Source organism: Botryllus schlosseri, chromosome 6 (genome assembly GCF_051294905.1).
Source record: "Botryllus schlosseri isolate E-star chromosome 6, Bs_hap1, whole genome shotgun sequence".
Lineage (NCBI taxonomy): Eukaryota > Metazoa > Chordata > Ascidiacea > Stolidobranchia > Styelidae > Botryllus > Botryllus schlosseri.
Window position 1 is genome coordinate 5,000,848 of NC_137241.1, and position 22,196 is coordinate 5,023,043.

General features: G+C 41.9%; 2 long non-coding RNA genes across 4 annotated transcripts; both read left to right on the forward strand.

Moving 5' to 3' along the window:
• The first annotated feature begins 2,642 nt into the window (after positions 1 to 2,642).
• Positions 2,643 to 8,832, forward strand: LOC145440529 (uncharacterized). 2 transcript variants are annotated; one of them, XR_013915552.1, is made up of 4 exons: positions 2,643 to 6,120; positions 6,341 to 6,434; positions 7,192 to 7,273; positions 8,230 to 8,832. It is a non-coding gene; the product is annotated as an uncharacterized LOC145440529 (long non-coding RNA). The 2 variants fall into 2 exon arrangements; XR_013915551.1 differs by lacking the exon at positions 7,192 to 7,273 and having other exon boundaries at positions 2,687 to 6,120.
• A 3,575-nt stretch (positions 8,833 to 12,407) lies between these two features.
• LOC145440532 (uncharacterized) lies at positions 12,408 to 21,844 on the forward strand. 2 transcript variants are annotated; one of them, XR_013915555.1, is made up of 6 exons: positions 12,408 to 15,905; positions 16,177 to 16,264; positions 16,333 to 16,581; positions 17,229 to 17,412; positions 19,620 to 19,741; positions 21,542 to 21,844. It is a non-coding gene; the product is annotated as an uncharacterized LOC145440532 (long non-coding RNA). The 2 variants fall into 2 exon arrangements; XR_013915554.1 differs by having other exon boundaries at positions 16,177 to 16,581.
• The last annotated feature ends 352 nt before the right edge of the window (positions 21,845 to 22,196 follow it).

Genomic DNA, 22,196 nt, shown 5'->3' on the forward strand with positions numbered 1-22,196 from the left:
AAGCCCAGAAAGACGATGATGAGCTCAAAGAACTCCTCGCTAACACCAATAACCACTCGTTGCATCTCGCGGAAGTACATTTCGTAGAGTTGAACGATCCTATCATTTTCGACAAGTCGTTACCTGGTAGAGAACGTCCCTACGTTCCTGCGCCACTTCGAGAGACTGTAATGCACAGTGTGCATGATATTTCACACCCCGGTATACGCGCGACCACTAAATTGATAGCTGAACGTTATGTATGGCCTGGTATGAAACGTCATGTGAACGATTTCGTCCGTCATTGTCAGCAGTGTCAACGATCGAAGATTCATAGGCATACTCGAACTGCAATTAATAATCTTCCCGTCCCTTCCGAACGCTTTCACACGGTTAACGTGGACATTTTATCACTCCCGAATAGTTGCGGTTACTCGTATATTTTGATGTGCGTTGATCGCTATACTCGCTGGCCTGTATGTGTTCCAATGATGGACATTCGTGCCCAAACTGTTATTGATGCGTTTAGTTTTGGCTGGGTGTCGAATTTCGGCTCACCCCGTAAAGTCATAACCGACCGAGGAAGTCAGTTTACCTCGCTGGAATGGACTCAGTATATGCAATTCTTGGGTATTTTCCACATCACAACCTTGGCGTATAAGCCGGAGCAAAATTCTCTTGTCGAACGCTATAACAGAACTTTGAAAGCTTCCCTCCGCGCATTAGAAAGTCCTCATAATTGGTATCATCACTTAGGCTTAATTGTTTTAGGGCTGCGATGTTCTGTCAAGGAAGATCTCGGTTATTCACCAGCAGAGCTTGTGTATGGCACTTCCCTTCGACTACCCGGTCAATTAGTCAATCCTTCTTCCAGTGGTAATAACGCTAATGATTTCAACTACGTTGGTGAATTGAAACGCTTTTTCTCGGCCGTGGGTGAGATGCCGACTAAGTTTCATTCGAATCAAAAATCTTATGTCCCAAACGATTTGAATAATTGCACGCACGTTTTCTTGCGGATAGATGGTCATCGTAGATCACTCGATCCGGTTTATTCTGGACCGCATCAAGTTTTAAAACGCACTCATAAATGTTTCACAATTCAAACGAATAAAGGTCCGTATAACGCCTCAACCGACAGGCTTATACCTGGCAGACTTCCCATCGAGCGTCTCGACGAATTGACGCCACCGCAAGTTGACACTCCGCGAACAAATACTGTGTCGGCCAGCGGCCGTAATATTCGTACTCCACATCACTTGAATGACTTTGTGTTGTCACCAGTATTTAAAATGGATATTTAGTGTGTTACTCATTCACTTTTCCGCCATCACTTGTATTATTTCGCTGCAGGCTTCTTTTCTTCATCTCCGATATGTTCTATAAATCGTTTCTTGAGCCTTTCACATTGTCAAGTGATCATTATCGCTTAACGAATAATTGTGTCGTTTATAGCTTCACCACCACGCCCATCCCACTTTAATTAGTCGTTATAACATTTAGAATTGAACTCTTATTCGAATCGCAATCTGTAATCATTGCCGTGTCATGCTGGTAGCGTCGTTCATTCGTATATAGTTGAATCGTTGACTGGTGTAGTGTCCATTATACCCTAAAGCTTTTACCAACCCGGGGGGCCCTTGTAGCGTACCGCTCCCTGATTACCATAATTACCGCAATTAGCCTCGCTGATCACTGATTATGTTGGGTATTTCTTGATGTTACGAATACCCATATGTGGGCAGTCGCTTTTAGTCACCGTCCGAGCCAGTCGTCTTTTAGTATCCGTCGGACGAGCATCGTCATGTTTTAGTTGCTTTATTAAGAGAGCAATGCTGACTTGTCTACTTTGACTTATCGAGCCGCGGACCAAGAAGAACGCGCGCCCACGACAGAGCACGCTATACTACCATGCACCAACTGACGCAAGAAAGGATTCAGAAAACGCACGAATTTGAATTCGGTCAAAGATCATGGTATAAGCATGGCTCTCCGAGTGTGAGTCCACCTGCATACGGTTACCCGGTTGTCGGTTGTGTCCTCAGTCGAGCGGATGTTAATAGGAAATTGCTAAGTAGCCCATCTGCCCGAATTATCGGCTATTATGAACAGTAGTAAAGGCATAACCGCGAGTTTTCTATGCTTATTGAGCACGCATATTTGGCGGTGTGTATACTGCTTAACTGCTCAGGAACATGAAGGGATCTCGTATTTCATTACAGAAAGTAACGACTTCTGCTAGTAAGGTATGTTTCTGTGATGCCTTTGATGTTACTGATACATCGAGCCTCCAGCCTATACGGGGCTTACCAACTTATCTTCATTCAACTGCATCGTTATAATGTGTAATATTGATTTGCATGGATGAGAAATGAACTAATTATATTTTTATTCTTTCTCGCCCCTCTTCCTACGCAGAGATAGTCACAGTTCGATTTAGGAGTCGGAGCCGGAGCAGGATTTTGATGAATTTTACTGTGGCCGGATCGGAGCCGGATTCTGAAACTGCCATATGAACCGGATTTTAAACAGGATTCGAAATTCATAACAAATATTGGGTGACAAAGGTTCAAGATATCATATATTCTCTGAAAAAAAAACTGCTTCGATAACATTTCCCTAGCTCAGTGGTTCTTAACCCTCCTGACCTCGCGGCACACTTTGAAAATTAAAAATAGTTCACGGCACACTACCACAGTGGTTCCGATCTCTTTTGGCTTACGGCACAGGCAAACTACCGGAATGCGTATAGCAGCAACCACAATCTTACAGAGGTGGTCACTGACGAAGCACTGCTACCCCTTCGGAGCATACAAGTAGGCTTTTCTCTGCTTAAGTTTCTTTTATCTCTGCGGACATGCCACAAAACGTCTATCATTTTGACATGGGAATCGTTTTCAATTATTTCCCAAAAAATTTTTTTTTTACAATTTTATTGCAGGCCGAAGAAGAGCTTTCTTCGTTTCCGTGTGAGGTTTTGAATTATCAGCTATTACCTCTGTTACCACATAACTGGCCTGCTGAGATCTCGTTTAAACTTCAGGTTCAGCTTAATTTCATAAGATTGACTTGACAATAAAGTCTGCCTACCACCGCATTGTCGATGTAAACCAATTAACCGTAGCATCGAAGAGTCCAACCACGATCGCCACTAACAAATACAGAGGCGTAGAGGTGTATTATACAATATACACGGATGCCAAACGCATTTCCACGCAGATCGCGTAATAGCACCCGTGAGGATAGTATAGCCTACCTCAATAATGTTACTGGCAGCCACCCGCAGTTCAATTGTAGTTCCAGCAAATCGGGATAATAAACCTCAGCGGCGGGGAAATTTGTAACTGATACAATTTGATCAACTTTACTTCTCAATTCTCGAATTTGTCGCCTAACAATCGCAATGTGAATGGCTATGTTAGCAATTCTAATTTTTAAATGTGAACATCACTTTCAAATGAGTTCATTTCTCGATGGCGAGAATGCCTTCCTAGATGTTGAAGATTTATGTGGGCTCCTTCTTGTCCTCCGATCTGCAAAAGCAGTGTGTTACAAAAAGTGGGCCGTGCTATAGGTTGGCATCTCAGGAATCAAAATATGTAATATCGGCATGGTGCAAAATGATCATCGCTGACGAAGACATGGCAAGAATACGACTACAAATAGAAACATAAAAAGGTCACCAACCCGCGTCATGTCCCTGTTCTGCCTACGGTTCTGATGGGAGACAAGTAAAAGGTGAACACTTCGACCACACCTCAATATCACGGTACAATTACCGGAGCTAGGTTATCACCGTCCTAAATGCTACTATGTGGGCAAACTAGCATATCACACCCGTCATTGACGGTGGAGGCCCCAGCAGTTTGATTCATGGCAGGGCAGTAGCAAGTTACAAAGCGTTGCAGATTTATTAGATTCTCCGCCCCTATACGTTGTTGTGCTCAGAGCGTCTTTACTGCAATAAAAACCCAGAGAAAGACCCAATCCATTACCTAATGGGGATGCCAAATTGAAATACTAGATTGAGATACCGTAACTACGGTCGCCTCGTCATCCTTATATCTGTTTACTGCATCGGTTGGTGCATCGCGTGTCTCGATCGATTAAATTCAATAGAAAACCAACAATGGACCCACTCAAAATTGGGATTTTTGTTATACCTCGACATAATTTACCACATTTGCTCGCGGCACACCTGAGCAGCCCAATTGGCACACTAGTGTGCCGCGGCACACCAGTTGAGAACCACTGCCCCAGCTAATTGCGTCCATTGCTACAGATCAAGCCTTGGCTGGTTCCGACAATAAATTACAACGTTGAAACCGCTGATACCGGTCACGTCGTTGAAATGCGTATACAACACACGGTAAGTAAAATTTCTACAGTGGTGAGATTACTGTTGCATGAGATGAGGACGAACGCAGGTTCCAACAAGCGAGCTGCAGGAGGGTTTGTTCTTGAATTCAGTTGTTCATCAGATATTGGTTCTTATCCTTCCTGTTCATCAACCATTAGGGTACTTGATATCAGTTGTCAGGATGACAGAAAAGCAAGGTGTTGTTGTAGAGGTAACTGGTGGTTCTGATTTCTGATGACATTCGAAATGATTGTGTGGTGTGGTAATGTATGAATATATGTTGGCATGGTCAATTGGCCATGTTTATTATTTCGGAAACAGTCTAGAACTGAATTACCACTCTCTGCTTTGCTTGGTTGTGCACATCATCATGCTGACAATATTTCCTATTCATCTCTGCTCTATCTAGTGATCATTCTGATTGATTCATCCATTTTGTACTGTTATGTGGCTATGCCACTTCTTATGAAAATTTACTTCCATTCTTCAGCAGTACTAGTGGTCCTGGCCAAGTCACAATGTACAATATCTGGTTTTGTTGTTGGCATCATAGTATGCCTGGGTTACTATGTCTAGCCTACCCTCTCCGCAAAGCAATTTCTGTTCTCACAGTCTTTCTAGCTCATTTCCCCGACCTAGTTTCTACCACTTGCACTTATATTCAAGATATATACCGTACCTAAAATTATTGATTTGAAATGTAATGAAAATATACCCTTGTAAGGCATTACTTGATATTGATACTAATTTGTTAATTATAATGTTCATATCTGTTTTGCAGGCTATATTTAATGTGAAATAGCACCAGAGCAATAGCAGGATGTTCTCGGATCGGGACAGATAAGGATTCCCAAAATCTGGAACCTGCCCATCATCCCCATCACTACTCGTTGCTCCCCCTGCGCTCGACTTGACGCCAGACTGCATGACGCATTTGAACCTGAAACAACGCGCGGCGCAACACTATCAGTACAAAATCTGCAGCCACACCACTGCTCCAGCGAACAGCGAAGTCTCAATGAATTGAAACCGGGGAACAGAACATTCATTTAACAGAAAATAATTATCTTATTGATAAAATATTGTGCAGATGTCTTAATTATCTCATGTTAATGCTGTCAAGACAATGCAAAACTGTTTTAGTAATGGGATCCACCAACCTTTGATATGGGTACTGTAAACAGACCAGAGACAATAACACAACTCCTGCACCAAGTCCCGGCTAATGTCGAAGAATACTTCATGTATACCACACATCAGTCATATTTTAATGACTACAAGCCAATAATTCACAAGCTTAGTTGTGGTGGTGTGGACCACATTCTAACGCCCATGTTACTTTAGCCTGTTGAAAACCATCACATGACAGTAACTGCAATAAATGTCGGGTTACCTCTATCAATTATTAATGCTGGGAAATACTGCATGTGATGGATATGGTTTTCTGATTCACTGTGATACACTTTCAGTTGTCATGATGTGAGTAGTGGTACTGTCTCCTCAGCATAATCACTTACTTATACAGATGAGAAATTTCTACAATTCGAAGTTCAAGAATGGACCTAAACCTCTTAAGCTGTAAAAAATCCAATGAATCTGCACAATTTGACAAGCACCGGAATGCACACGGCTGATTTACAGTGTACACACCTGTGACTATCTGCTTCCAGCAAGTCCTTTTTATCTCTATAGAAGAGAAGTTATTCAAATGCTGGTGAAGGAATGTCGAAAAGAAACAAGATAAGAATATGTGCATGTCTGGAGACAAAGCTTACTAGGAGGTTTGTATGACATTAAATCATTACCTACACTAGAATCAGTAGATGCCTTGTTGACTAGCGTTACATTTTTTTGTAATGCCTAGTCATTGTTGCTGTTAAACCCTCATTTGTAAGTCATCTGAATCGAGATGTGATTGTTAGAGTTGGATGCCTTGAACTGCTGCAACCTCCTTCATCTTGAATCTTCATCCTAACTATAATGATTTTGATTTTCTTGCAGGAAAATGCAGCTAATTAGATTGATACATGACTGCCGGAACTGCAGAAGGTCTCACCGAAGGAATATCAAGTCAAGTCAAAGCACGATCTGTCACGTGAGTTGTAAGACTTGCTGCTTGTTTATTCTGGAACAGTTCAAGCATACATAGAATATACCGGCTGTTATTTTACCTCTGTCCCACAAGTTACTTATGGCTTTGAACCCACCATGACCGCAGACCTGCGCAAAGTACTGGATTTTCAAAATGAGAAACTAGAAGTAGAACTACTCACTCTTCAAAAATCCATAACCAGAATTATGATATGGTAGTCAAAATAGTTGTCGTTGCCACTGCAGTAGAAATAACACAATGAATTTTCAGTTGATTACATGTAGTACTAGCGACTTCCCAGTCATGTCAAAATCCAGAAGTGGACTTGGACAATGAACGGCCAAGTCGCAAGAGATTAGTGGTTTATATATTTTATTTTGTTAACGGGTTGTATATTTTGAGCGCTGAATTTGAATTTTTGAAATCGCAAGATTTGTATTGGGGATTGACGCAAATTGACTACTGGCACAAAACAGGTTATATCATTCAAAAGCATACCTTGTTACCAACGTTACTGTGACAAATGCGCCACTCCACCCACGTAGTTTTCGAGACAATGTCTACATCAAGTGACGCAAATCTTTTTCATGGTACCTCAAATTCCCTACTGTGCAAATCGAGCAGGCTTGCCCAAAACTGCAGGGCATAAGTAGAAGTATTCCAGCAACATAACGCCCAAACTAAATAGAGCAAGTAGAAAGCAGTGCAAAAAACTCAAAGAAGTTAAAGTAATTGTTACTGCTTTGTTATCTGCGAATAGACACATGAAGGCACAAGAACGAATATGGCCTCTGGAATTTGCAAGTAAAAGAGAAATTACTCAATCGACACAAACTTGATTAGTAAACATTCTTTGATTGTATATTCAATTCTTCCTGCAAATGAGCCCTCACTTTCTCATTACTAAAATATCAGCATCTTGTTTAGCAGCCCGTATAAAGTATGTCATACTGATTAAATTTGTAGACATCATTCAAAAATTATACAACCTGCTGATATTCAGTCAGCATTTGGCAGACTGTGTCTGACTTTTTTAGGATAGTAGTGCCCGTAAGATTCTGATTACTCTGATATATTCCTCCACATATCTGCTTATCATTTACAAACAACTAACTCACCACCAGAGCAAAACCCGGCAAACTATTTACCAATAAAGATATCAATGTTATGCAAAATGCCGCCAAGGCTCTTATGGTCAAAATAAGTCATGTGCGCTCAGCTCGTACTCAGATACTGGCAAAATAGTTCCTCCAACATTCTGTTAAAGTCCTAGGCACACATTCTCGAATTAGTAGCTACAAAGCGAAGTTTAACTCATCTCATGATAACACGACGTAGGGAGCGGATTAATCGCGGTTAACTGATGTGGAAGTAAGAACTCAGCTGTATAGCTGAGAACCGAGGACTGGACTAGGCATGCTAATTTAGCATTAGACTTTACGCAAAAACATAGTTAGGGCATACAGTTACTCGATAGTCCGCAGTTTACTGTTGGCTCTAACATCAGTTGTGGTTACATGCGGGGAATCACAGTCTTCTTTTGTTTTTTTGTATTAATTCAGTGCGTGTGCAAGCATACTTCCTTATCCATCACCAACCAGTCTTCCCTGTGAATATGTGCAAAATATTGGCCTAGTAGGAAGCAGATTTCCTTGATCATGAGGTCGTGACATGCACACAGCAAACCGTGGACTCTAATCATTAAAATCAGTACTCGATTCAGATTCGAGCATTTGAATCATTTTGCCCAGCTCCACTGATAGTCATCTATGTCTGACTTACCAACTGTGACTTTTAGATCTCAGAAACGATAAGGACATGCTTTGAAGAATGCTGCCCATTTAAGAAGAATGAGGGGGACCAATGAGCCTGGACGTTACACCCAGTAGTCTCACAGAAGACATCACATCGCGTATCTATATCCAAGCGCCACCCTAATATAAGGTCAACAGTGGACATCCCGGCACCATCTGCATAGGCACCGGTGAAACTGCCTGCACCGAACCCAGCGGGACATCACCGCCACCCTTGATAATTTAATTTGTACTTGGGAAACCCGCAAATAAGTGAACCTGCCGACATCAGCAATAGCAGTCTTTCACAACCTTTACTTGTCAGTATCGTAGGGCTACCACACGTCCTCTCTAAAAGGGATTTGTCCCTTTTTTTTATGTCCTAGTACTAGCAGGACGTCCAAATGTAATTGTCCCACTTTTGAAAACCCTGGGTAAATGTATGCCAAAATTCAATTGCTCTAAAGGAACCCAGCGCTCAAGTAACGATCAGGTGGCATTCTTTAAGCAATTGTAAAGCGGTTGCCACTTTCGAAATTGCTGTTTTTTCGCTTATGAATGATACGATGCCTGCTTATTTCTCAAGAATATATATATTCAATGGCTGACATTATTGTTACACTTAACCAGTCAGCGTGAGAATGATAACCATGTCTCAAAACTCACTCAAACATTACAAAATCTTAAATGTTGAAGAAGGTCGCTTTCTCAATACCTCGTGAAGCAGAAGTGGCATAACATCAGAGCGAGCTAGAGTGAGTAGTGCAAGTAGGTAAGCCTGAGTACTAACAAAAAAATCCACGGTACTTAATTAAACACCCCTGGTCAGTGGTCAATACAAAAGTGTGTCATATATTGGAGCTATAGCCGCCATAGTATTTTATTACTTGGCTACACCTTGGTTCTGTAGTTCTATGACTTTTTATCACATTGTATGAGCAGGTGTATCTAGTAGTATTTCACTAGCCAAGTAGTCAATTATACAAAATATCAATACTTGTGTTGGAACATTAGCACAATGCTTGACCCTTACTCTTTTTGCACCATTTTGAGTGTGCGTAGAACTAGGTATCATGACTCGATCCCCTACTGGCGACAACCTCATTGTTCCTGAATCGTTGTGACTCAGTATTTTTGCATAAAAAGCTGCAGTTTGAAAGGCCGCGTTGAGCAAGCATAGCGCCTTTATTACGTCATCACAAACGCTAGCTGCTCGCTATATACTGTCCACAGAATGATGTAATGGCAACGCGAGCGCCGAACGTTCATCGTGTGAGAGTCAACGTAATGGATGCACAACATCGACGCGTTATTTTGTCTACAGGGACATTTATGTCCGACAGTGAGCTGGTGTGAGTAAAGGGAGCGACTGTAGCGTGCGTTGTAACCTATACCCAAATAATGTCGACCTTATGGTCGTATCCGAATGCACGAAAATGTGGCTGGCCTCGGGATACGGCAATACCTTGGAACTGATATTTAAACCACCAAGTTCCCAAATTAGCGGTCAAGCTAATCTAAGTTTTCATTAGCTTTGCAAGTTAACTGCAAATTGCCTGGGTAATCTACTTGATATCATAACCAGTGTCGGGAACTATATGCCGCCTTTAGTTGCATTCATCAACGCGACTGCATTCTACTCGCCCCCCTAAATGTAAATCGCGTAGTAAACCATTCTGGACCAAGAAGTGAACACCGAGCAAATAAATACATCCTCCGCAGGGTGTCGATCGCGCACCGCCACGTTGATCACGGCTGGCTCATGCCGACCGACTGCGCAACTCCAGTCTATAAGCAACACATCTGCTGCTATCCCCATTAATTCAGACGTATATCAACTACTTCATCGCGTACGGCTCTAACGCACACACCCTGTTGATTCTGAAAGCCTATGGCGTATACGCAAAAGTGGTTTGAAACTTCAATCGATAATTTCACAACCGAGCAGACCCCCTATACATTTAATACAGGATTCCTCGCTCATGGTACCACATTGGCTTCGATATTGAAGTTAAGTCGATCACTCTATGGTTTTTGATGTGGCAGGCCCCATAACTTGTGCTTATATATTTGCGCTATAAGATATAGACACAATATGGGCGGACAGATGTATGATGCCATCATAAAAGCTATAAGGTTATAATTTTCAGCTACTATGAATATTCTGAATCCAACAGACTGGTAGTAGGGACTGATCTGATATCAAAACATATTTAAGTTGAGCATTGAAATTCCAATCCAGGATTCGTGTGTACTTCTGATAAGTAGGCCATTAATATCAAGGCCAAATATCTTCAAATATAGGAGCAGAAAAAAAAAAATATTACGCAAATATATTAATGAATGTGTCCAAGTGATTAAAATGTTGGAACGCCGAATGGCCCATTGGGGGTGCATCACTGGAAGGTACCACTACGGTACTCGGTACCTTTAAGCGGCCTTAATAACATGGTTTAGCGACCAAGGATGCAACTAACAGATTGCCAATGGTTGCCATATCTATACTTAGTTAGCGAAACACCAAGCTGCGACCTCCTGATCCATTACTATTCCCCTGATACGCTATTAGTTTGTTGCGTCCATGGTTCCAACAAATTTACGGCATTCCGAGTCACCTCAAGTCAGTATTGAGATCAAGTCACTACCTTCGAGTCATTTCGAGTCATTGCACATTTTGACTCGAGTCAAGTCAAGTCAAGTCACGAGTCAAGTTGCTTTTTCGAAGCATGTATGAGGCATGACTACGTCATCGCAATTTGCCAGCCGTCAGAAATGTAGTTTGAGTGTATATTGATTCCGAACGGATGACCGAATAGAGGTAAATATACACAAACGAAGGCGCCGCACCACTTACACACACCTCGATCATTACAAAACCAAATTGGAATATGTTTGCTAGGCACCTCCTTCCAACTATACTCGAGTCATACAGAAAGCTCCCAACCAATAATATCGAAATATGCGCTACACTTAAATCTAAAAAATGTAGTATATTGTTATTCATAGTAGTGATCACAAATCATCGTCTGGACCTGCTGAAGTAATTGTAATCATAAAACGAAACTATCGGTGGTCATCACCATAACGATAGCACATTGCAGGATGTTAGCTAAATGCATTCTAGTTCGGTAAACTGGAACTATTTGTGGTACGCGCACCCTCAAAGAAATCGTAATAACACGCAACCACTAACGCTAACTCTCGTTGCGATTGAACTACTATCGAACTGACACACATTTTCTAAAATATCACTTACTGGATTAAAGCTAATGCGTCAAAAGTAATAACCGGCGTGGGTCATTATTATTATTTATTTCATAATCAATTCAACATTATCGCGGCCCCGATCCCGATCGTGAAAACCCATGGCCGAGAAGCAAAGCTTTGCTAGTGTGGCGTCATATTGACAGACAATGTGTGATACTTCATTAGAAAGTCCGTCAGTGGGCGCCAAAAGGGTGTGCGGAATCTGCCCCACAAAAATACGGTGATCTTCGGCTATGAGGACCAGACCAATCCATTCCAAGTACTTCTCTCACGTCTACTTGTAATGCCAGACCAATATCCACAATACCAATGGCACACACTCGCACATAGAGGCGAGCATGCCGAAATCAGAAGGCAGATCATCCAATGCAAACTCGATTTGCAGAACTTGGTTAGGACCCGATAGACGTCACGAATTGATTGGCCGTACTAAACAGTCTCGCCCCAGAGTTGTATCAACAATAATTAGTCCGATCTACTGCACGAAACCTGCGAACTGTATTAATTCTTTGTCGAGTAGAAGCCAGCACTGCGTTCAATGTTTTACACACCAACTCTCCGTGAGGTGACTCTCGTGGAATGAATCATTACTTAACATTTCATATTTTGATCGAAATATGCTGGGCAGAACAAGTACTGTCTCGATTAGGCACATTATAGTTCCGCTTTGATGTTGAGAACTGATTATATAACCATCCCGTTACAAGTTACAAGTAGATATATATACCGAGGCCGATGAACGAAAATGCCGAAGTAAATTGGACTCGCTTCACGACGATCAATCCAAGTTAAGAGCTCTATTCTTAATTGAAAACGGGCAATCGGATATACGTAAGTGAAAACCGATATTCAAGTAATTACAGACCTTACACATAGAGGCAACTTTCTGGCTGAATACCCAGCATATGTTTGCGGACCAATAATTTGTAATTTAATAGTCAATAATGCCGCACGAATACATACACCCACAGCGTCATCGCAAACAATCATTAAGTCAGTCGTGATGTCCGTATCAGGTCGTAGGCATCGCAGGTCTCGAGCCATATTAACCTGTACGACAAGAGTATTACAGAGGTGGTCAAAGTAGTCAAGAAAGCCACTCAAGTGGAAGTAGAAGTAGCGGTGAAAAAATCTACTCAAGTAAGTAGTTTTGATATTTTCAAAACACGGATGCATTAGTACTCTTACTTTATGCTTCAACATGTATCTTCTGCAGAAAAAATGGTGGGAAGTAATTAGAACTCAAAAGTTGGTTCTACTACTGGTCACCCCGTATCCACCGCGCGCGAAGCGCGACGAAAATCATGGGTTTCACTCAAATTTTATGAAAATTAAATGTTGCTGCTCCGTGAAAACAGGCCCGAAATTCCTCAGGCTATCTTCCCGTTTGGAGGATTAAACTACTTCTATTTGACAAACTGAAAATAGCGAGAAGTAAGTAAGTAGATCACAAAATATTTCGAAGTAGGAGCAGAATTAGCGAAAATCAGATCTACTTGAGTAAGTACCAGAAGTAGAGGAAAACTACTTGAGTACTTCGAAAAAGTAGAAGTACTTCGTTACTGACCACCTCTGGTCAAGGATCACAAGTACGCCCATAAAATCATTGTATTTATTACTGAGAAATCAATCGCTTAACAAAAACACGCAATTTATCATTTAAACACTCTAGCATATATTACCAAAAAAAATTCAGGTATTGTTGATTAAAAATCCTTGAGTCCTTATCATCAAAAATGTTATAGTGCGGTATCGGAATCCATTCGCGGGCTGTACTAAAGGCAAATCCATTGTGATTACCCAAAATAGAAAATTTATACTTTGGCATAGTGTGAATTGAAATAGGATAGACAAACAGGACTACCAACTTTCACCCAGTCAGATTTCGAGATTATACGCACACTGATTTGAAACAAGTATTGAAACATCGCAACTCTATTCGCGAATTGGCTTTACGTTTGTCAAAGAGACTTTCAGCAATAGCATCACTATGACATCTCAACATTTTAACACACAGGATTTAGCCCCGTAAATGTATAGTAAGATGACACACTTCAACCCCCGTCGCGATGTGAACTGCTTATCGCAAATTTCACAGTTAAACTTTACGCTGTTGATGCCGTGGATCGTCATGTGGTTTTTTAACAGATATTTACGGGCAAACTCCTTCCCACATATTTCGCATTGTTCGTTTCTGACTTCGAAATGCGTCGCGATGTGTCGGTTCAGATCGCTACCTCTCGTAAAGGTCCGAGCGCAAATCAAACATCGATGTGTCTTCAAATTGTAGTGTGTCGTTAAATGACCGGATAGAGTTGATTTGCAGTTGAACTGTTTAGCGCAAACCCAGCATTGATTTGCTTCGACCTTGTAGTGACTTGCCAGATGTCCGTCGAGTCGATATCTCCGCGAGAACTGTTCGTCGCATAACTGGCACCGATAATAGTCCATCTCTGCGCTTAATATTTTGAGGTAGAGACACCAGTAGATTTCTGATTTTCGACAGTTCCTCTGTTGCTACGGCACTCCGTGTTCCCCCAGTTCGGACTAGGCAGACTCATTTATTGGCCGTTCATCATCAGTTTATATCTTATTTTTTCCGGAAGAGAGTGACACTTGACGACTAATTGTGTGTGACTCCTTTGCACAATGACACATGCTTGTATATTCATGATGTGGTTCTATCTCATATCAAGTATCAATGGCATTCCTCAGCAAACCCCTAGAAGTTTTCAGAAAGCCACAATATTACCCTTCACTATTCACTCTTCGAAGTTTTCAGAATGCCACAATACTTTTATACCAATTGACCTGTTTGCATTCACTATTCACTCCTCTGTACATGAATAGTATATCACAGGAATTCACTGGAAATTCTTACAATGCCTTATGCACTCATTCATAGTGTGTTACCCCCCAATCTGTTCTTTCACTATTCACCATTCTGCACCTCAATAGCCAGATATTCAATTGCAAACATTGTCTCCTCCTGACTATAGACTAATCCACAAATGGATTCCTATTCATCTTTTATTCAGGGCACTTGCATGAATGACACTTCGACTAGTTGCGCCCTTTGTGAGCTTTATCACCCCCCCCCCTGTCACTCAAACAGCTCTAAAGAATGCTTGATATAGGTGTCAGAGAAGCGTCGACAATAATAACCAGTTTGTATCAATATTCGAATGCCCCAGCCGAAAAGAAATCAACTTTGTCAATGCCTAACAACTAAGGCTTTGATTTCTATTTTTACATGGGGCAGTTGGAGGCGAACGGCCAGGAATTGTCAAAACCTCCTTCTTCTGAAACGCTGAAACCCGACCTTCCAAAATGCACAAACTGGACACTAACGCTCGGCCACAAATCAACGTGCCCCACTAACAATTTGTAGCATGTAGTTTAGGGTCGTCAAATCCAATCGACGTCGCGGGCCAGTCTCGGACATTCAGCTCACTCACTGGCCAGACCAGTCAAATGATTACACAATATTACCAACTTCACAAAATGTTCACCCTTTCACACCCCCAGAATAGGTCGTCCGTGTCCGCGGCCCGCCCCGACGATGACCAGAAATCACAACTTCGCCGTCAGTCGGGCCCAATGTGGTCCAACTAAACATACTCGATATTCGCTACCCCGAAGGAAATTACATCAGAAGCATTTTCCACCCAAATTCAATAATAGTGCTGGTCAAAACACGCACCTTCTTCAACCCGAAACCATAATAGCCTGACGGGTCGGTGAAACAGTTGGCCATACGCATACCCGATACCCCAAGGTAGCCATACAGTTACTGACGTATTCGTTAGCAGTTATGCGTGTGCGTGAGCGATTCAACACATATTAGCATCTATATTAACGTTCTATAATCGTTTTTTTTTTTAAATTTAAGTTGTATTGCCGATCAATTTGCCTTCAGGACGGTTTAGCTAAAGGAAATGACTCCGACCGATCAGGCGATCGCTCTTACTCTGAGAATTCAACCTGACGTGGTCCTTGTCCCGGCTCGGGGCCTGATCATACCCTGCTTTCGAGTAAATAGCATATAAATGTAGTTAAAACCATGTTCGCGTGGATTCTCATACTTGTGTTATCATTAATTACTCAATAATTTTGGAGAACGTAGTGAATGCTACTTTTCAATGCAGGAATCAGGACCATAATTGCTTACTATTCCGCGTGGGTCATATTTGTCGCGAGTATAATTGACTATAATGTCAAGAAGTGACGCTGAATGCCTTTTCATCAATACGCACCAGAATAGAAGTATCGTTTCCAAGAAAATGCCGCGTTGGCAATACAACTAGAGTGTTTATTTTTCAAGTAAGCAGTTCGTGCTATATGAGGACTTCACAATTTCCGTTGCTATTTTTTGTCATGTGCGCAGCGAACAAGGCAGGCAACCGTAAGCCAGGTGAGATCGTTTTTGTACCGACTTAAACCAAATTTAGCCACACCTCGATGCAGTTATGCACCCCAGCTTACGATTTAAAGCAACGTATTTATATTATAAAATATATTAGATTCCATATCGGCCAAAGTTAGCGAGCTGTATCAGAGCCTGCGTGCATGGATTGTGTGTACGGACTGAATCACACCAAAACAATATTATGACTTAATAGGGCAGGGTATTTCTATGATTCGCTATGCTACGACAGTTTGAAGCTAATTTTTTATCATCCCAGATCGTTATGCCGATTTTGCCTACAATTATCGCTCAAAGAAATTTCACCCTACTACTGCAACCATCGCGGGATACACCTCAGTTACGATGCAAGCCAGTCAAGTTGTGCTACTCTTTTCGAATTTACACTAAACTTGGTTATAATTACTCTATGCAGATGAATTTTCGATCAGAAAATTTCCTCTTCTGTCGCAATTATCTGGGAATGCACCTCAGCTACGATGCAGGCCAGTCATGTTGCGCTACGCGTTTTGTATAATGACTCTACGCAGACATACACTCCAGATTTGAGATCGATGCTAATCCACTGCAGCACTGCATCATTATAAAGCCTGAACATTGTAGCGTCCACAGTCATCGCATGGAGCAGGAACCCTTTCATATTTCTGGACTTGCTGCTGATTAAGTAAGAAATAGCCATTTTATATCTATCTAAGACGGTGTTCTTTTTGTATACATTTGATTGTAACGGTTGGAGTGAAATATTCAATATACACCCAGCAAACGGGGTAACTTTTGGTAATACACACACTTTTTGAGTGTGTGTATACCCACCCCTCTTCCTAAGAGTGCACTGTGCAAACAATAAAAATCGTATTTATGGAGAAGAGAATTGTTCACCCCGCTACATGCCCCAAGTATGTGACCTTTCAAGCTTTGTTCTAAACATAAAAAAATGGAAGGTTTACTTTTCGAAGGAAAATAAGCTTATCATGATAACTTGAAGGAATTTACCACCATTAATCTCCGCATGTACCTATCATGCTGATTCCCGCAAATTAACGATCCTTATTAGATGTACAAATCCGATCTCATCATTAGGAACGTGGATTCGCAACACTATCACGATTTGACGATCAAATCCACTTTCTCGTTATACAAGTTAAGGTGCATTAATTGCATTGATGAGGGCCGCAAGCTGAGCCTGAAGTAATCTCTGAATCGTTCTTGTGATATATATTCTCGAAGTGCGAAGTTAAATAGTGTTTAATTGTGTGCGTCTACTAGTTGGAACAAGTTAATCATAATTTTCATATGTCTTATGTTTTCTAGAATTGTCGCGCCGTGCTACCGCCCAGCCCGCCAAGCGCGCGGCAACCAATGACAGAACTCCGCAACTATCTCAACGGGAGATCGCACATTTCAACGAACTCCGTCAACCGGCCGCAGCCCGCCCAACACCAAACACGCGACTTGCCGCACCGCAACAAGTTCCAGCACGCTGCCCTTTTCCCTAGTAAGTCTATTGTATTTTCTTTTTTGCGTTGCCAGCCTGCTTTACGCTCTAACCAAATTTAAATCAATGTGCGAGTATGGCTACTTTTCGTCACCATGCGGTGCAAGTAATGCGATGGCGGATTGTTAATGGTTTTGTTGCAGGCCCAGATTGGACCGATGCTTATTGGGTAGATATAAAATATATTGTGGTCCCAAACTCTATATTACCTCGGTGAATTATGCATAATAGGCCCATGTTACGGGTACATAAGGCATTGCGCATAATGCTATGATAAAAATTGACTCCATTCAGAAATAGAACACATTTTCTTCTATACGTAGGTGGAATTTCCAACCATACAGTTATAACATGCCTATCACGGTACTCGCACGTCAATAACGGCTTATCGTAAAACCCGAAGGCCCTGTAGATATTCCATTTAAACCAGGGTATGGCATGTTGTGATGTCAATTTTTAACTATATTAGGGAACGTTACATGCGGGACTTGTACCTTCACGTATTCGACACGGCCACATATTCTTTCAAAGGATAGAAAGCTCAAAATTCACTACAAAACTGTTTCAAAATCTTTAGGCGACTCATCAAATTCAATATGGCAACACTTTCACAAGCGAGCGTGCGTTATAAGATATGCTGTTACGTCACATTACCCGCCTATAAAGAGGGAATGTGTCCCGTCGATGATTCGTGACTAAAAATTGAGATTTCGGCTCATGCGCGATCTGTTGTGGACTCACTCGATCCAGTACCGATCGGCCGATAAAAATCAAAAAAAGGACCGAGTTCAACCAGTTCAAACGTTAAAATTTTTAGAAGGACCAGTGACTTGGAACCTCACCTGTTGGTAAATTGATGAACACAAAATAAGCCTCAAACTGTTCTGAGGCTCAGTAATCTCCAATATCCGTCCCACTTAGACTCGAATATCATATCAATCCTTGATAAATCCTACATATTTTACATCATATTTTCACAATTTGTGTGGAATATGCGCAGTCCGAATCTAAAATGGGGCCGACTCAACACTGATTATTCCAGATTTGGTTTTTTCGAAAACAACGTACATATATATATTTATATTTTTAGTCTGCCAAGAGCCATATTTTTAAGCGGTATTCTACGAAAGATCCAGAAGCGGGTGGTGTTATAAGTCTGTAGCTACGGAGAATAACGAATAACATCGGCCCTGTGTAAATGAACACAGCGGTTGACAATCGCCATGAATACTGCAAAAGCAAAATCAACTATTCTATGCTCTTTCCGCGGCCTTTCTACAATGCCCCCATTCACAGTCCAGTATAGCACATTGGTTTCCGGTTCCTTTTGTGGGAAACGGACACCGCGCAACCCTGCAATTCAATCGCCAATTCATACGCATGATCATGACTAACACTTTATTTACAGTCCAATAAAAACCCGTCATATGCCAGAAGGACAAATATACCTTATATTTTTTTTTTTTTTTTATTGGCATTTTTCATATCTTATTCTTAACCCCTCTGGAATCGCCATGGACTCCTATATTCACCGCGTAGAATGCTGTATAGTGTATTTATTAGCTTATACCAAACGAAAGTCGCTAAACATGCAGTGTCTGCTTTGTGTATGATACGCCCCCATGTTTAATACGCACCCTTAAAATAGCATGCAAATTTTAGAAAGGCCTGCACCCATGTATATTACTTGTTCTGCGTCTCAATGGGCGAGTAGTTGCGATTTTAGGGTGCGCTATCATTGCGTATTTGCGATGCAATTATTAAACGATCATTACTCAATCAGCGGAATGTTCTTTGAACGATAGCAGATAGCAGCCAAAGCTCGCAAGGCCGGCAGAGCGACAGTTTCGGCTATCGACACTATATCTTGTACACGAGGTCCATGACAAGTGTGATAGGTCAGGCCAACGATTATGTCGTGCGTACCAGGCCTGCCGAAGAAGCGACCGATCGCGAAAGCATTTGTATCCTACGTACATGGCATACTATATGTGCGTTCGGGGGGGCCTGTCGTTGACGTGATGAATTGGCGATTACTGCCGCGCGCGCGCTGCGATCAGTCATAAAGAATCCGATAATTTAACTGCCTCAGTGTTTTGAGTTGGACATCTTCTTAGTATACTTTACATAATAGCATCTTAGCTCATACAACGGAATAGTTTTTAGTTCAGAATTACCCTATACTGACCGCTATCAATTTTTTTTAGCATACTCTCCACGCAAAGTCCGCTGCAACAATTCTATTTGCCTTGGGCAATATAGCAAGAGTAGTGAAATATCGGGACCCACTGCAAGACAGATACCAATCGTCCGTTGACCCATACCACAGGTTCGTAACGTTTTCACATCTTACACAATTAGTGTTTAGTATTTGATATTTTCCCAATAATGGCGCACAACACTAGACTGAAGGCACAATATTTCAAAAGACACCCTCCATTAAAAAAACGCTGTTTAAAATACGTTTTGAACAAGGTGTTTCAAAATAACGCCTGATCCAAATGCAATCCCGACGGTAATGCTGATCAGTTACCCCGGCAACAGGCGGGATAGCCAGTAGTGTAAAAATTGATCTGGTTTTAATTAGCATTTTGACACTACCCATGTCGCGGAAACACGCATATGTGCGTGTTTACGCCCATATTTCCTGACATTCACCATTCATTGCATTCATCTTCAGGGACCCTCAATGGTGTTCAATTTCTATAAAGTCTTGCGGTTCTATAGCGTTGAAATTCTATAGCTTTACAATTCTCACGGGTCGTTGTTTTTTTCCATTTGTACTATCGTCGTCATGTGTGGCATATGTAACTAATTTCGCCTAGTGCATGGTATTCGTCTAATAGTTACCAGGTCCCAAACCCTAAATACAAAATACTTAAAACGCTTGACGCCTGTTAGTTAGCGAGTCCGCAACATCGCACAAATGCCAACCAACCATCATTCTACCCCCCTCAACTAAACTGCATTGCGCGCATATCTACCAAATATATATATATATATATTTTTCTTTTTGGCCCATAATAGTCTCGTAAACTAGGTCGCGAAATAGGTTAGTATGTTTGTGTATATCCGCGAATTGACGTCATTCCTGCGCACGGTGCACATCTTCCCTGTGCGATCAAGTCATAATTAACAATTATCGGGAAATGGAGCAATGCAGCTCCGACGTTGTTATCATAAGCAAACAATTGTCGCGATGTTAGATCCGGAACCTCATTGTGATGTACGCCGGTAGTCAGTTCTTTAGGGGTAGCGACGGCTTCGACGTATTTCATAAGATGCCATTGTATATGTAATGACCATATCTGCTGAGTTAGCATAATTCAACAGCAGGCCTTCGCGAAACTAGGAATATTTTCCCCCCTTTTGCGCTATCGTTCCCGACTAACCATGTTCTTGGGGATTCAACCGCAAGGCAGTCGTATGTTCCATATTCAATTTTCCTACATTAGTGCTGAACCTCGGTATGCGAATTACGCCTGTGAATATTGTGGATATTCTGCATACCCGCAATTTCATCATCAGCACAACCTCGTTGGCCAATTGTAACGTTAACGAGCACAGTGCCAGTGTTAAAACGCCGCATCAGAATTTTAATGCTGTATACTGTACAGCATTGGCACGAAGCAAAGTGGGTTCCAGTGCAACTATGACGTTAGCGACAACTGACAAGTATTCATCATATCGCCACAAGCCGGCACAGCGGCACCCATGTACCGTTGCCGCATCCAATGTTACTGACGGCCAACAGACTCCAGATTACTATAGATAACCAACTTACGGGTAAATTAATAATTAATTGAGCTAGAGGTGGCCAACCTTTTCGGTTGAAGGGCCACATGAAATTGACGAACGAGTGCGTTACCCACCAGCCGCGCAAAGCGCGTAATACTTTCAAAGGTAATATTATTATTACATGGTATATTGCGGGCCGACTGTCTACCGCCCGCTGGGTCAGTTTGCAAGGACAGGACCATTCGGCATCCGGACATCTCGATATCGAAGATTGCCGCTAAAATGCGATAATCCTTTTGTGCCTATTGACGATCTTTCTGTTAGCGCAAACGCGAATATACCCTCTCTCGCAATTGCTAATCGGCTAAATCCGGCACTTTTTCATTTTCAGATGGGGGCAGTCTACAGAGAAAGAAATCGTGTGACAATTAAACACGTGAAGCATGAAGAACGATTTCACCATTTTTTTCGTCTATTGCAATGTACGACGATTTACCAAAAATGTGACTGCTGGACCCTCGATCTGCCAATGCGTATGAATTGACATTTCAGTCATCATCATCCAAGTGTCGCGGCCACGCCGACTATATTTTATGCTGGCCCTGCGAGCCCACAATCTGAGCCACTCAATTTTGATAATACAACAGAATTTCGATAATATATTGAAAGTTAGCTCGCGCGCTACTCAAACCTTCTCGCGGGTCACATATGGTATACACACCCCTGATATAGACAGGCCCCTTGCATAGTTTTCAGAGCTGGAGCTGGAGCAGCGGCAACAATGCAGCCGGAGCCGGAGCCAGTCTACGATAGAAGAGAGCTCCGGAGCCGGAGCAACGCAAATTCACGGCTGCTCCAAAGCCCTGATTAGAATTAAACTTTCTCGTATGCTACCATCATTATGTTACTAACCCTTGTCTGTTTTATACGATTGCACTCCCTCGGTGTCGCTTGTCAGCGTTTTTTATTTTTTTTTTATTTTTTCTTTATGACACACTGTAGACGGGAACAGTGTGTTTTTACGTATTTTATTTCCTAGCTAACGG